This window comes from Engraulis encrasicolus, chromosome 16 (genome assembly GCF_034702125.1).
Source record: "Engraulis encrasicolus isolate BLACKSEA-1 chromosome 16, IST_EnEncr_1.0, whole genome shotgun sequence".
Classification (NCBI taxonomy): domain Eukaryota; kingdom Metazoa; phylum Chordata; class Actinopteri; order Clupeiformes; family Engraulidae; genus Engraulis; species Engraulis encrasicolus.
Window position 1 is genome coordinate 6,195,728 of NC_085872.1, and position 14,133 is coordinate 6,209,860.

Below are 14,133 nucleotides of genomic sequence, written 5' to 3' on the forward strand. Positions count from 1 at the left end.
CCATGAGGCACACCGTATCATTTGAGGCACGCTGTAATAAAGGTTAATTAGCCTACCATAGTACTACTCTACTATGACATAACGCAGGGCCTTTAGTAATGCACTTCGAATCGGTCATCGCTATTCTGGTAACAAATTTATAACGTTGTGTTATAACGGCCTAGAAACAATCCTCCCCTTTTCCTCTCTGTTAACCCAAAAAAGATTTTCATGGTTCAGTTTAATGTGTAGGAACTGAATGATGACCAGGAGGACTAGCAGAATTCAAGGGCTTTTTTTGTATCATGCATTAACAGCATCATCACCTCTTCATACAGCATATGGCTAGATTTAAAAAAAAGATTTTTGGGGGTTTTTACACCTTTTACACGGGGGAGGATCGGGAAATAACCTCAGATCGGGAATTGAACCCGGGTCGCCCGTGTAGCAGTGCAGTGCCCCACCGTTTGAGCTACGGCGGGGCCGCACATGGCTGTATGATGACACTGATGGGCAAACTTGCTTCAATGGCTTTTAAACCATGAAGAGTCATGGAACCTGATGCGCCAAGTGCAGACAATGAATTGTGTGTCCTTTCATTTGGAGAGTGAAAGTCAACATTTCTACTCTGAAAGATCATATGCAATTTGGATATAGCAGTCATTGTGCAATTATCTAGCTGTTGTGCTGCTGATCTAATCGCGGCTCACATTGACACTGTACTCGCGTCACAGTTTGCACAGCGTACCAGTAGGCACAATGTCCAATGCATCAAGCACAATAGTGCCTCCACTCCACCCAGGCTCAGGCTATTGAGGGACATGCATAACTCTGCTCGTTATCCCATTCTTAACTTCAAAAAAGGCACGCCTAATTGCCAAAGCTCCTTCCTTGCCATGACCTGTTTTGACAACAGAGATACCACCAACAGCGGTGTGTACCCAGCATGGAACGCTTTCTCCGCTGGATTTAATGCAGATTCTCAGTATTGGCCGTGACTCCTGGAAAAACACTTGTCGGTCTGGTTCAACCAGTTATGTCACGTGGGTCTAATTTGTCTTTACCATTCTTCTCATTTTTAAAGTGTCACACATACTGTAGCTTTCCAGGAGAATCTGTCATGCGTTTGGAGATGTCGCTTTGTTATGTAAGAGTCAATCTAGACTTTTTAAAGCAGTGTCTTATGTTATTTTTGTTTGATGTAATCATAGTAAATAGTATGCTTCCCAAAGAAGTCAGCATTGTCATGTCACCTGTTACCAGTATATGGTAATGCAGCAAGCTTCACACAAAATCTGTGTGTGGCTATTGTAATGTCCATTGTTGTTCTTTTTAATACTTCTTACATTTTTGTTTGTCTGTAGTGAGTAGGGTGCGGTGGGGGTGAAGGTTGGGGCATTTTGTAGTTACCTGCATGAACTATGGAAGAGCCCTCTGTCTCCGTCTCCTGCAAAGACTCAGATTCAAAAAGCTGAGGCAAGCTACGGCAATGAAGTGATCAGTTCAGCAGACAATTTTGCAACTATTTTAACACGTTAAGACACAGCGTTATAAATTTGCTGTTACCAGAATGGCGATGACCAAGTCGTAGTGCATTACTAAAGGTCCTGTGTTATGTCACAGTATTTCAGTACTATGGTAGTTCATTTTTCAATTTCTATTACAACGTGCCACTGGAGGTACAGTGTGCATTAAGGGGCTACAGGCAACTACCTTACTTGGCAGTACTGGCAGAAGCATGACATGACACTGTCATAACCATTTTATGATGCAGTCATGAAAGTGCCATAAACATTATCAATGTCACGAATTTTACATTTGTCATTTGGCTATTGTCATGACTAGTTGGCATTGTTTGGGCTGGGCAGGCTCTGCAATAAAGGGTCTGCACAGCCCAAACAGTTTAAACGTGTTATGACAATAGCTAAAACAGGACACTTAATGAAACTTTATCACAGTTGGGCAATTCCATGTAGATGTCAACCAGACCATGGTTGACATGGGACGACAACAACATGCAATAGAAAAGAAAAAAAATACACTTTCAAAATACCATCAATGTCTATTTCATAGCAATAAAAAAGGTAAATTTACTTCGATTATTTTGCTCCACAGAGTTTGATGCAAAAGTGTAAGTTAGTCACCAAGACGTGCTATTTTTTTCTGTCACATCCATAACACATCCATTTCACATCCTTTACCTGTCATTTTTTATACCCTGTGTGTAATATGGGAATTGGTTTCCCCCCATCACTTGTCCTATATTGGGGTACCCTTATATATAACACTTTGCTATTTGAGTTCAGATGTCATGCCCATTCCCCTGGAATTGCTCACTTATGACATTGACATCATGATTGTCACTTTCATGACTATCACAACACTGTTGTGACACTGTTATGTCATGTCATGTTTTTGAGGTCAAGTATAAGTATGTAGCCTAGCAAGTAACGTGCTACCATTTTAAGTAAATATTGCTGATAGATTGTGAAGGATGCTGTTACAACAGAGAGCCTAGAGCTTGAAGCTTCTGCCTCGACTCAAACACGTTGGAATGTCCTTGTGCAAAGGATTGTTTTGGCATGAGGAATACGTAACGTTTCACTGAGCAGTTTAGGGCAAAGAATTACTCCCACTGCTGAATCTGTGCAACTCCTTTGAAACTTTAGATGCAGATCCAATCACTGGTAGTGTAGTTTCATCGACATAATTAGGCTGTTTTGTAGTTTTATTCCTGGACGTTAAGTTTTGTGTTTAAAAATAATTGATTCAGAATGGGAATTAATAATACAAAAATCGTACACTATCTAGGCATGTTGTGTTTCCATTGTAACAACATTACAATCCATGATGTATCCCTCTTTCTGGGAAACGTATTTTGAATTAGAATGAAAGTCTGTATCAACAAATATGATGATCTACTCTGTCAGATGGTGACTCTGCATTTGGTTATATCAACACAAAGCCTCGGTGCTTCATAGGTATTGATGCATAAATGGGAGGCTAAAAGCTAGACCGTTGTTTACAAAGTTTTAGTGAACTTAACAAGGTTTTGGTAAAATATTCTGGCATGTGTTGACTTGGACTGGGTGAGACTAGAGGACTTATATGTTGCAAATGGATGCATATGACTCGTCTTAGCTGTCAAAGAATGTAGTATTTAAAAACCGTTTTCCAAATCAGTTATTAATTTACACATAAGGCTATCGTTGACGAGTCTTAATTTTGCAATAGCAAAGACCTGAAGTTTCATTTTATGACACCATTTAAGCTTACAGAGGGGATAATTTTGTATTGTCTCTTACAGTGTAAGACGATAAAGAAGTTCTGATTTCCTTTGGACTCACTCATTTCACTTGTGAATGATGGCCCTTGTCTTCTACTAGTGGTCATGTGGACCCCTCCTGCACTGGACGGCTTGATGCATCCCTATCCATGTTTTGCATGCTCTAGGTATCTTCATTTGGGGAGATTATTCCCAGTAGTCCCTAGTTTGCCTAAGGGATTTATAACTTCATTCATTTCATTTAGAAACTACGCTATTATATTCCTGTACTGCAGATTGTGTCTTAAAGTGTGCGTGTGTCTGTGCGTGCGTGTGTGTGTGTGTGTGTGTGTGTGTGTGTGTGTGTGTGTGTGTGTGTGTGTGTGTGTGTGTGTGTGTGTGTGTGTGTGTGTGTGTGTGTGTGTGTGTGTGTGTGTTTGTGTTTGTGTGTGCATGCGCACCACTGTGCTTGAGTGTCCTGTTTAGGAATTCTTTCACTGGTTTCACCAGTGGCATTTCTTTTTTTTCAGTTGCTATGGTGCCATGACGCTTTACAAGCATTTGGTACCAAATAGAAGAAGCCTAAAGGGATATTCCAACTTGAAAGCAAGAATTGATTGCACACAAAGCATAGGTCTATTACGTAAACCAAAAGTGTGCACTCTTTTCAGCCTCAAGATGTGAACAAATGCACATACAAACTATGATCCCTCATAGATGTCCACAGATAAATATACTGTACATTTACATAACCTAATCCCTGCCCCAAACCACACAAGCATAAGAAATGCATCCCCATACCAACACCCAGGACAAGCTGTCATGCCTGAGTGAAAAGAACAGAGCATACTTACAGAAATGCACACAATGCAAGAGACACAGACACACGTCTCTAGTACTTGCAAAAGCTCAGCAAACGTCAGTCATTTCCCATTGTAGTCTGGGCTGGGGTTCTGAACAGCACAGTATAACCCTGTTTATTTTTAATAGTTAAGTTACTATGTCATATTCAGCCTGTACACATACTGAATAGCCAACAGTAGGCCACTGTTATACACTATATGTGTTATGTTATACATTTTTTTTTACGGATGACAAAAGGCCACAGGCATACATTAGCCTCGTTTTTTAGTGAAGAGTGAACACCTTGGTTTTTTTTTCTTATCCTCTGACCATGTCTGTTCACTTAAAAACTTTGAAACAGCCAGGTTGCATGTGTGTGTGTGCGTGCGTGTTCATAGTTTTGTCACAGAATCCCCTTGAGAAGAATAGGTAATCTTACTGGTAGTTTAAAAGTGTACTTTATGACATGTTTGAGTAGGAATAGCTATGTCATGCTCAAAATTACTGGTTGAACCAGCAGTTGCCTGGTTGGCCCACGGCACTCTCACAACATAGAGGCACCAGAGGCATAGATAGAGAAGAGATAGAGCATTGCCATAGGATCCAGCGGGAACTTACGCCGACAAAACTGGTGGTGAAACTGACCATATATGATCAAATATGGCTGACCTCGCTGTCCCATTCAATTTTGCAGACTCATCACAGTGTTCCAAATGTAGCGCTCGTTTCCATAGAGTATCATTGGGGCCTCTGAGAAGAATTGGTATAACAACCATTTTTGCACATTTCAAAGCACTCAATTTCAATCAACGGACTGTGTAATCACTTGATCTAGAATGGTAATTTGTGTCATAACAAAAGCAGCATGGCCAAATTTGTAGAATCAGTACACGTAACCTAGCCATGCTAACACAAACCTATGGCAGAGATGCGTTTAGCTGGAACCACCGAGGCTAGCGTAAAACCATGTGACCAGAGATTAAAGACTGCATCAACTCTTCTCTATCTACGGCTCCGAGAGGGGCTGCTTACTATCTTGGTACATAGATTGACTCTACTGTACATCACAATACCATTATCCATGAATGAACACCATTGGTCTCCAAAATGTAGTCGGTTAATAGTGTAATGACACAAGATTTGTTGAAAATACATCCATTTCTGTAGCCCTATAATGCACACCTTCCACCAGTGGAACACTGTAATAGTAATTGAACTACCACAGTACTACACTATGGCATAACACAGGGCCTTTAGTAATTCGCTATGACTTGGTCATTGCCATTCTGGTAACAGCAAATTTATAACGCTGTGTTTGAATGGGTTAAAGGTTGTCAGACTTGCGTACAACCGGTCGATCGAAGAACAGAGTGCCTCCAACTCAGCACCTTTAACGGGCGGTGACATAATTCCACATAGCAAATTCTTGACAGTGCAATACACCAACACCTCCCTCCTACAAACTCCCTACCCCCCCTGTCCAAACTCAACACAAGAGAACAGGTGGCTATTGTCGTCCACAGCCAAGCCACAGATTGTAACTTTAGGAGTACAGCTCCTTCATGGGGCCGCTATCGAAACCTTTTAAGACACATCAATTGTCACTTACAGGTGCCTGTGTGTGTCTCACTTATCTCCCTCAGAGAATTGAGGCTATGTAAATAGCTATTTGTTCTTTCGGTCAAACCGTACAATACAAATTGTGTCTCTGGCCTGGTCTTACGAGTCTGGAAAGCCAGACATGAAAAGTATAGTGTTGGCCAAGCTGTTGAGCCAACAGTTGGCGTTCAAACTAGTTCAAATTGTTTAGCTGCACAAAATCGGCCAGCACAGCCAGGTCATCGCCTTGGTAAGCCCTCCTCAACAACTTGCGACACAGATTATTGCTTTAGGATCATCTATGATGGGGCAGTACTTGACCAGCTTGCCTGGCGGAAATATTTTCTGCCACTGGGTGATCGAGTGCATTCTAGTTTGCTTGTCTATGGTGTTACCATAACCTCATGCTAACTTAATTCATATGGAGGGTCAGAAACAGTCAAATTGAGAAACGATTTCTGGTGGAAAGGGGTGAAGTTTGAGATGTGCATTTGGTGACAGAGCCTTCTGTGTTGCTGCCCCCACTCTTTGGAACAGTCTACCTCTCCATGTCCATCAAGCCCCACACCAGCTATGTTCAAAAAGCACCTAAAATCACACTTATTCGCTGAGGCCTATGGTCCTTAACCACCCTGCCCCAACCCCACCTCTACCCCCCTCCTCTCCTCTCTCTTTATTCCCATGCCCATTTTCCTTTTGTTTGGGTTACTTGAAAGGTGCTATATAAAACCAAGTTATTATTATTATTATTATTATTATTATTATTATTATTATTTAGCCAATCTCTCACGCTTTCGAACAACATCAAAACCATCTCTTTGTGGCTCAAATTGACTGACATAATCAAGGATGAATATATAGTGTCCTACCCTATTAACAGAGATTCTTTAAGTATATATGTCTCTCTACTCTCTCTGCTATTAACTTAATTGTTCATAGTCAGTGTATCCCTTACAGTGCCAGATTCATGCAATTGCAGTTCTGGGATTCTACCTTGCCACTGAAAAGGCACACCAAGTTGTATTAAAATCTGTGTCGGTCGGGTCCCAAAGTGTCTGATTTCACGTGAAATGACCCCATGATGTATGCTTGTATGGCTCATTTTTCGCCCCGGGCCTCGTCCCTACCCTTACGAAAATCGACCTTGGCTTTTTTGAGCATGGATCGGCATGGTTTTTGGTTTGACTATGGTTTAACTTCAAAATTAACCATGGTTTTACTCTAAAAACTAACCATGGTTTTACCACGGTTTATTCTTATTCATTAAATTACACTTAGCTGCCGCTTTTTTTATCCAGTGCACAGGTGACAGTCATTGGAGCAATGTGGGGTTAGGTACCTTGCTCAAGTCATGGATAGAGGTGTAGGGAGAGGTAAGGGTGGGATTCGAACCTGCAACTCTGTGATCTTACCATTACACCACTTTTGCGAACAAGTTTTCATGTTTTTTGGGGTGACCATGAAACCCACAATTAACCATGTTTTTTTTTTAAGCGTGGTTTGTGATTATGGTTAAACCATAGACACAAACCAAGCTGAAAAAAATCACGAAAACCATGAATAACCTATAACCATGATCCATGGTTAGTCAGGAACCACGGTTTTCATGATTACCCAAAAAACACATGGATAAGCCATAGTACTAGTATGGCTAGTTCAGAGTACTCAGAGAAACCATGGTTACTACAGTAAAACCAAAGCCCATTTTCGTAAGGGTACCCTGTTCCTGTATTGGTTGTATGACCCGATGTAACATTTAGACAAATAATTGAACAGATGGCAGATGGCAAGACCAGCATATGGCCTTTATGCCCAGAGCCAAGTCAGTGCAAATAAGAAGTTGAAATAAAGCTGAAAAGGGCTACAAAGCAGTTGCTATGAATGGGCATGTGAGTACTTGTATGATTGTATGGTGCACACTGTTGCACAATGTCTCATACCCACACCTGGTCTCAGATCAGCAAGCAAAGCCAATGTTAATAAACTATTAAGACAGGACTCTTTAAAATCAATACAACTGTGCAGGTTTTTCACAGAAGAAAAGTTTGACAAACCACCATAGTTCAATGTATTAGCTTGGACCTGCCGTTGAACTATTTTGGGATGTACACGTAATCTCATGTAAGTCACTTTTAAGGCATCATTAACTGCCACAAAAGAAAACGGTTAGTTTGCAAGATAACTGTTTAATGAGAGGATGGGGTAACACTTTCTATGAAGCCCATATCTATAGATTCAAGATTCAAGATGAGTTTATTACGTCTTATTATAGGTTTGAAGCCTATAAAGAGTAAAAATTGTTGTGTTTTTCTTGTGTCCTCAAAAAGATTTAAAAATAAAAAAGAGAGGGGTGGGGGGAGTGCAAAGAAAGTGCCTTGTTGTCTTCAGCATGAATTCAGTAATCTAACTGCTTGGTGGAAGAAACTTGGTGGAAGAAAAGCGCGTTATGTGCACATTTATAACAACTTATAAAGCGCATCATAATCAATCTTAGTGCATTATGACAGTTATAATGTATTATAAGCCCCTTCACTGCCTGTAGTTAATAACCATTCATGAGCAAAACGCCCTAAGATTTATAATGCATTATAAGCTAGATTTATAGTTATTCATGACTGATGATATGCTCCATCATGAAGCGTTATGAGACTAGTCATGATGCACTATGATTATGATGCGCATTGTAAGTTGTTATAAATGTGCTCATAATGTGCTATAGATATGGGCTTCATAGAAAGTGTTACAGAGGATGGATTTGCACCAAATCTTGTGGTCATACTCCATACAGGGCCAGATTAAAGCACGGGCTAGATATGGCTGCAGCATACGGGGCCCCACCTGCCCTGATTGACCAAAAGAAAAAAGAAAAAGAAAAAAGGCAGAAATGTTCATCTGTCATGTTAAAAACAGTTTGTAGACATAATATCCTTAACTCCTAGCTTATAATTGTGACACTGTGAAACTTTGTACATTTGTCATGAAATTTGTCTTCTGGGTGGGGGGTGCCCACAGCAACCTGTCGGCTAGGGGCCCCAGGCCATCTTAATCCTCCATGGTAGGCACACAAGTTTAAGGAGATTAGGGGGCCAACACCTTCAATATGGCCGTCTTTCAACACTTTCTTGTCCAGTTCCACCTACAGTATTTTCATTGCGGGCTTAAGGCTAGATGACTAAACATAAAGGAACAACTTCACAAATGGGTGATTTAATAAGGCTCTGTCGGGAGAACCTTGTCAAGAGTGTGACTTACAGTTGACTTATGTGTTTTCTTCTGCTCATGTACTTTTTTAAATGGCGTGACATAAAGTTCTGAAAATATGGCAACATTTTGTTGAGATTCATACCCACAAGCCACCATAATTTAAGCAGTACAACTCTTGGCTGTCAACTCACCCACTGAACCATCCCTTAAAATCAGAACAATGCCATCACAGCACCATGTGCTTCTATGCATTTAGTGTGTTAATGAATTGTGTGATTGGTAAGACGGCAATTATTGCAGCCATCTAGCTGTGAGATGATACCAAAACACCAAGTTCCAGAGAAACACTCTATTGCATTACAGGCAAGAAACCTACAGTATCCATTCTGGGATAGGGTTTATGTCGAGCATCCCTTTCCATTCCTGCTCTTTTCATTCTAATATATCACGATACCATGCTTTCATGCTTCAGTTAGTCAGCATGTACTTTATATACTCTGTATGGCTCAGTAACAGTGTAGGGTCCTAGAAGAGTCAGTTTGCTCATGTGTTTTGAAACTGCAGCCTATCTCACTCAGAGTGCAAGGAACAGGCACCACGGAAATATGGAAGGAAGCTTGCAGGAATTTTGCAGGAGGGAGAAGGCCTCATGAAGAACTTGGGTGCTGGGGCTATGTGTCAGTGGAGATGTGTGCCTAGCCTTCTCCGGCTACTAATGGCTTGCCTTAGGCTACCAGCACAGGTTGGAATGTAAGCACAGCACTGTTAAAGTTACGCTGAAACAGTGCAGCTTTGAAACAGCTTGAAAATGCATTCATCAAGTTGTTGGTAGTGTTGCACCAATACCATTTTTTGGCCCCAATACGATAACCGATACCTGGCTGTGCAGTATCGGCCGATATCGATACCACCCTATTTGAAATGTATATGAAGGGCTGTAGTGCATACTACTTGGATGTAAAATCATTGCATGGCTTTGTCAGGCTGCTGCCTACCTTTGTGAAACAAGTAAAAGACTAATACAAAGTGAATCCAGCAAAACCTTTTATACTTTTTAAATACCTCTATGAAATAACTAATTTCAAGGCTGTTTAGGTGTCATACAAGCACCTGTAAATGGTATCGGTGCCCTATTTGTTGGTACTCGGCGATACCAATACCACCATTTTAGTGCCGATCCACCGATACTGGTATCGGTATAGGTGCAGCACTAGTTGTTGGCATTTGAATGTTCTTGATACTTTGGTACAAAGTACTTGCATTGAACTATTGTGAGAAAATAACAGTGAAAACGCAGCAGACAGGGAATGCAAAATATATGACAGAAAGCAGGAGTAGGCTACCTAGGCCTAGTGAGAAAGCACTGGCCATCTCCCTCTCCTGTTCTGACGTCACCCCACCTCCACCTCCACCTCCACCCCACCTCCACCTCTCTGCTGCCAGAGTACAGCAACACAGGAAGGGGCTCCTTAAAGGCACATACACTGTTTTTGAGCAGGACGCTTGCCTCTGGGGCTGAATTTCCTCCAAACCTCCCCCTTTCTTTATCTCAAGTTCGTCAAGTGTTAAGTTTGGTAAGTGTGTGGTTGTTTGAAGTAAGCGCACGTTTGCCCGGACTTTTGGGGTTTGTTTGGGTTTAAGTTGACTTTGTATGCTCTGAGTGCCTAAATCCTTCTCTTTAAGGTCTTCTGCTCTTCTTCTGTGACGTTGGCATCACAGACACTTCTAGAACATTTCTGTAGTGTCCCGAAAGTATGCTTTGTGTTGGGCTGTTGACTCATTCAAGGTCTTTTTTCAAACTACAGCATTTTATCTGATGATACCCTTGTGACTTTTCTGTTCACATATTTTGTTTTTTTTCAGTATTTTTCATTGATTTAAGTTCACAATATAAGCAGACTCAAGGCCATGTGCGGTGTTGTTGCCTGCTGTTCAGCTTAAACATACTTTGAGAAAATAGTCATGAGTACAAAGGCTTTCAATAATTTTATTTGTACTTATCAATAATGTAATTAATGTTTGTGGTTGCTCTAAATATCTTTTCTTTTCTTCTCCTAGCATGTTATCATGAATGGTATGTCAGCCATCACTCATATGGCTCATCAGTCATGCAGTATTTTCCTCAAAGGATGCATATACAGTAATCAACATATTGCATTCTGTTCATCTCTGTGTGATGTTGGGCTTTCTCCTTTATTATTGTGTGGTGCACTTTAAAGTTCAGAGCACATACTCTTCCCTGTGTGAACACTAGTAGTGCCTGTTGCTGTCAACAAAGGCAGAGAGAGGGCAGGCGGGAACAGGAAGGAGGCAGAGAGGAAAAAATGAAGGTGGGGGGTGTTTTTCAGCTGGTGCGTTAAGAACACTTTAAACTGGAACTAGAGGTAATTAGCAGTAAACCAAATTATAATATCACACAAAATGGAAGGATACCAAATAATGACAAAGGAAAAAATATGAGATCTTATTGTTTATTTTTATTTTTTTTAATCTAGATATTTTGTTTTTCAAACCAAAGGTAATGTGAAAGGTGCTATGTTTTCAAATAAGAGCAAATATGAGTTTTTGTAGATGTACCTACTCAAAGACATATCATTCATCAAGAGGAAAAATCCACTCCGTGTGGCCGTGATCTCTGGGGGTGTAAGTCCCACGTTTAATTGGTGAAGGCAAACAAGGAAATTGGCAGGAGGGCCAATCAGCAGGGCTCAGGGACTTGTATCTTTTGCCTGGTGCATTAGTCCCGCCCACGAGCAGCATATATAGCTCCATGGCTGCTGGTCTTCTAGAGCCTTCTGTGTTGTTTCAGTGGTAGTCGCCTATCAGTGATCTGTGGCCCCTGAAGAGCCTCTCTGTGAGTCTGTGTGTGAAACCCTCTCTGCTGCCTGCTGCCTCTACCTGGCCCCCCGTGGATTGAGCCTCCGCACTCCCTTCTCTGACTCTGACTGACTGCTACTCTCAGACCATTGAGCACAGTAGGACACTCTCTTTAACTCCTAGGTATGTATGTGTATAGATATTTACATTATAGTAAATAGTTGTTTTGTTTTAAGGTCTGCTCCTCCCCTCTGTCCATGCTGAGGAGACTTAAAGTGCGCCATTACCACTGGTGAACTTTCTTACACATGAGAGCACGGGCCACATGTGTACTTCCAGACAAGAGACTGTTTTAATTAGCCTGAAATGCTGAGAGTGGTGCCTGAGTGGTGCAGTCAGACAACAAGCTTGTTTTTCATTTCGGCTTATAAAAGTTTGAATCAACCCCACAGAGACTGAAATCATATACAATTAATCACTGCTTTGTTTTGTTGTCTAGTTTTACTCTTTGTATGCTTTTGCTTTCTTTTCTTTTTTGTAATGACCTTGACAACAAAGTTATACAGTGTTCAGTGATTGTTGTTTATTTTTGTGTTGTCTGTAAAAACTTTCTTGAAGTTTGTGTTTTATTCAACACTTAGACTTTAACTCATTACAGTATCCTGTGTTCACCCTGATTGCTTGTGTGTGTATTTCTTCCCAGAGAGAGAGAGAGAGAGAGAGAGAGAGAGAGAGAGAGAGAGAGAGAGAGAGAGAGAGAGAGAGAGAGAGAGAGAGAGAGAGAGAGAGAGAGAGAGAGAGAGAGAGAGAGAGAGAGAGAGAGATCTTTGTGTTCTTTTTGTAAGTCAATGTGGGTAATGGCTGGCACATTGCTTATCCTGTTTGGGCAGTGATAAGAGGAGCCTGAAGAGAGGGGGCCCACAGAGTCGAGTATGTTTGTGTTAACAAAAAAAAAGTCTCTCAGAGGGTCTCCTAAAAGGATGTTGTTTGTTTTTTGGGAGGTGGGTTGGGGTGGGGGGGTGATGTGACACCACAAGCACGTGTCTGTGTGTGTGAGCAGAGCCCTTCCCCTTTTTTCACTTTACTGGAGTTCCTATGGGGTGGCCTTTATGTATATAGAGGTTCTGCTAAGTTGGTATACACCAGATTTCTCAGGTGGTATGTTGAGAGTTGCCTTGCATGCCATTTGTGACTTAACATATTCAAAGAGATGCAATAGAATCATGACATCAGAGTCAGGCATAGTGCTCTTAATGTTTTACGTAGTATGTCTGCCAGTGAATCAGTGTTTGGTTTTAACATCCCATAAGTCTTTAAGTAGTTTCTTGGAGTGCTAGTGGGATTTGACAAGCGAGAGGGAAGAGTGAAGCAAAGAGGCCGAGAGAAGTGTTTCAGTACTTTTCCATTAGCATGTGAGGCACCGTGCTCTTTGAGGAAGTGAAGGTCCTGAAGCTGTTTTTTTGCTCTCCCCCTGTGGCAAAGGTGTACAGTCTATAACTGCATTTGACTATTTTTTACATGCCTCTCTCTGTGTAAATGTCAACATATGCACAATTAACACTGAACCGTCACAGAGTTTTTGGCTGTTTTCGTTTTCTCTGTATGGGTGCCTGTGTGAGTGAGAGTGTGTGTGCCTCTGTGGATGTCTGTGTGTGTGTGTGTGTGTGTGTGTGTGTGTGTGTGTGTGTGTGTGTGTGTGTGTGTGTGTGTGTGTGTGTGTGTGTGTGTGTGTCTGTGTGTGTCTGTGTGTGTCTGTGTGTGTCTGTGTGTGTGTGTGTGTGTGTGTGTGTGTGTGTGCGCGGGGAGGGAGGAGGTTGGAGGGTTGGGGGGTAGGCAGAGTAATGTGATCGTTCTGATCCACTCTGTCAGTAACCTGGATCAGCTGTCTGAATGGAATAATAGGCTTGCTAGGACATGTGACAACAGTGTTGAACTGGACTATCGCAATTGGAAAAGTACTGAAAGCTTCTCCTTGAAAGGCGCTTTTGTTCAGGTGTTAAAAATGGGAAAATCCAGCTAACCTCCCTGGCCCCAAAAAACAATATAATGGCGTAATAACCAACCTAATATAGTCAATCAGGAGTCATAATAATTATAAAATTTGAGACACATAATTGTGAGGTGTGTGTGTGTGTGTGTGTGTGTGTGTGTGTGTGTGTGTGTGTGTGTGTGTGTGTGTGTGTGTGTGTGTGTGTGTGTGTGTGTGTGTGTGTGTGTGTGTGTGTGTGTGTGTGTGTGTGTGTGTGTGTGTGTGTGTGTGTGTGTGATTGAGTTACATATTATAAGTGGATGAGGGAGACAAGACAGATAAACAAGAACAGAATTACACAGACACAGGGTTCTCTTGTCTGGATAGTAACTCAAGTAAATGAGCTGAACTTGAAGGGTTAAAGAAAAGGCAGACCTTCGTAGAGTCTGGCGTCAGT

General features: G+C 41.5%; 1 protein-coding gene across 3 annotated transcripts in view; it reads left to right on the forward strand.

Moving 5' to 3' along the window:
* Window positions 1–14,133, forward strand: part of LOC134465031 (high affinity choline transporter 1-like) — a 46,012-nt gene that overhangs the window by 22,368 nt on the left and 9,511 nt on the right. Inside the window, exon 1 of one of the 3 annotated variants that reach the window (XM_063218425.1) lies at window positions 11,611–11,865. The exons of 1 other annotated variant lie outside the window; for it this stretch is intronic. The gene's annotated coding sequence lies outside the window, so the exon portion shown is untranslated. Of the gene's footprint in view, window positions 1–11,610; window positions 11,891–14,133 lie in introns of those variants that run through there. One more of the 3 variants, XM_063218422.1, reaches the window with a different exon arrangement.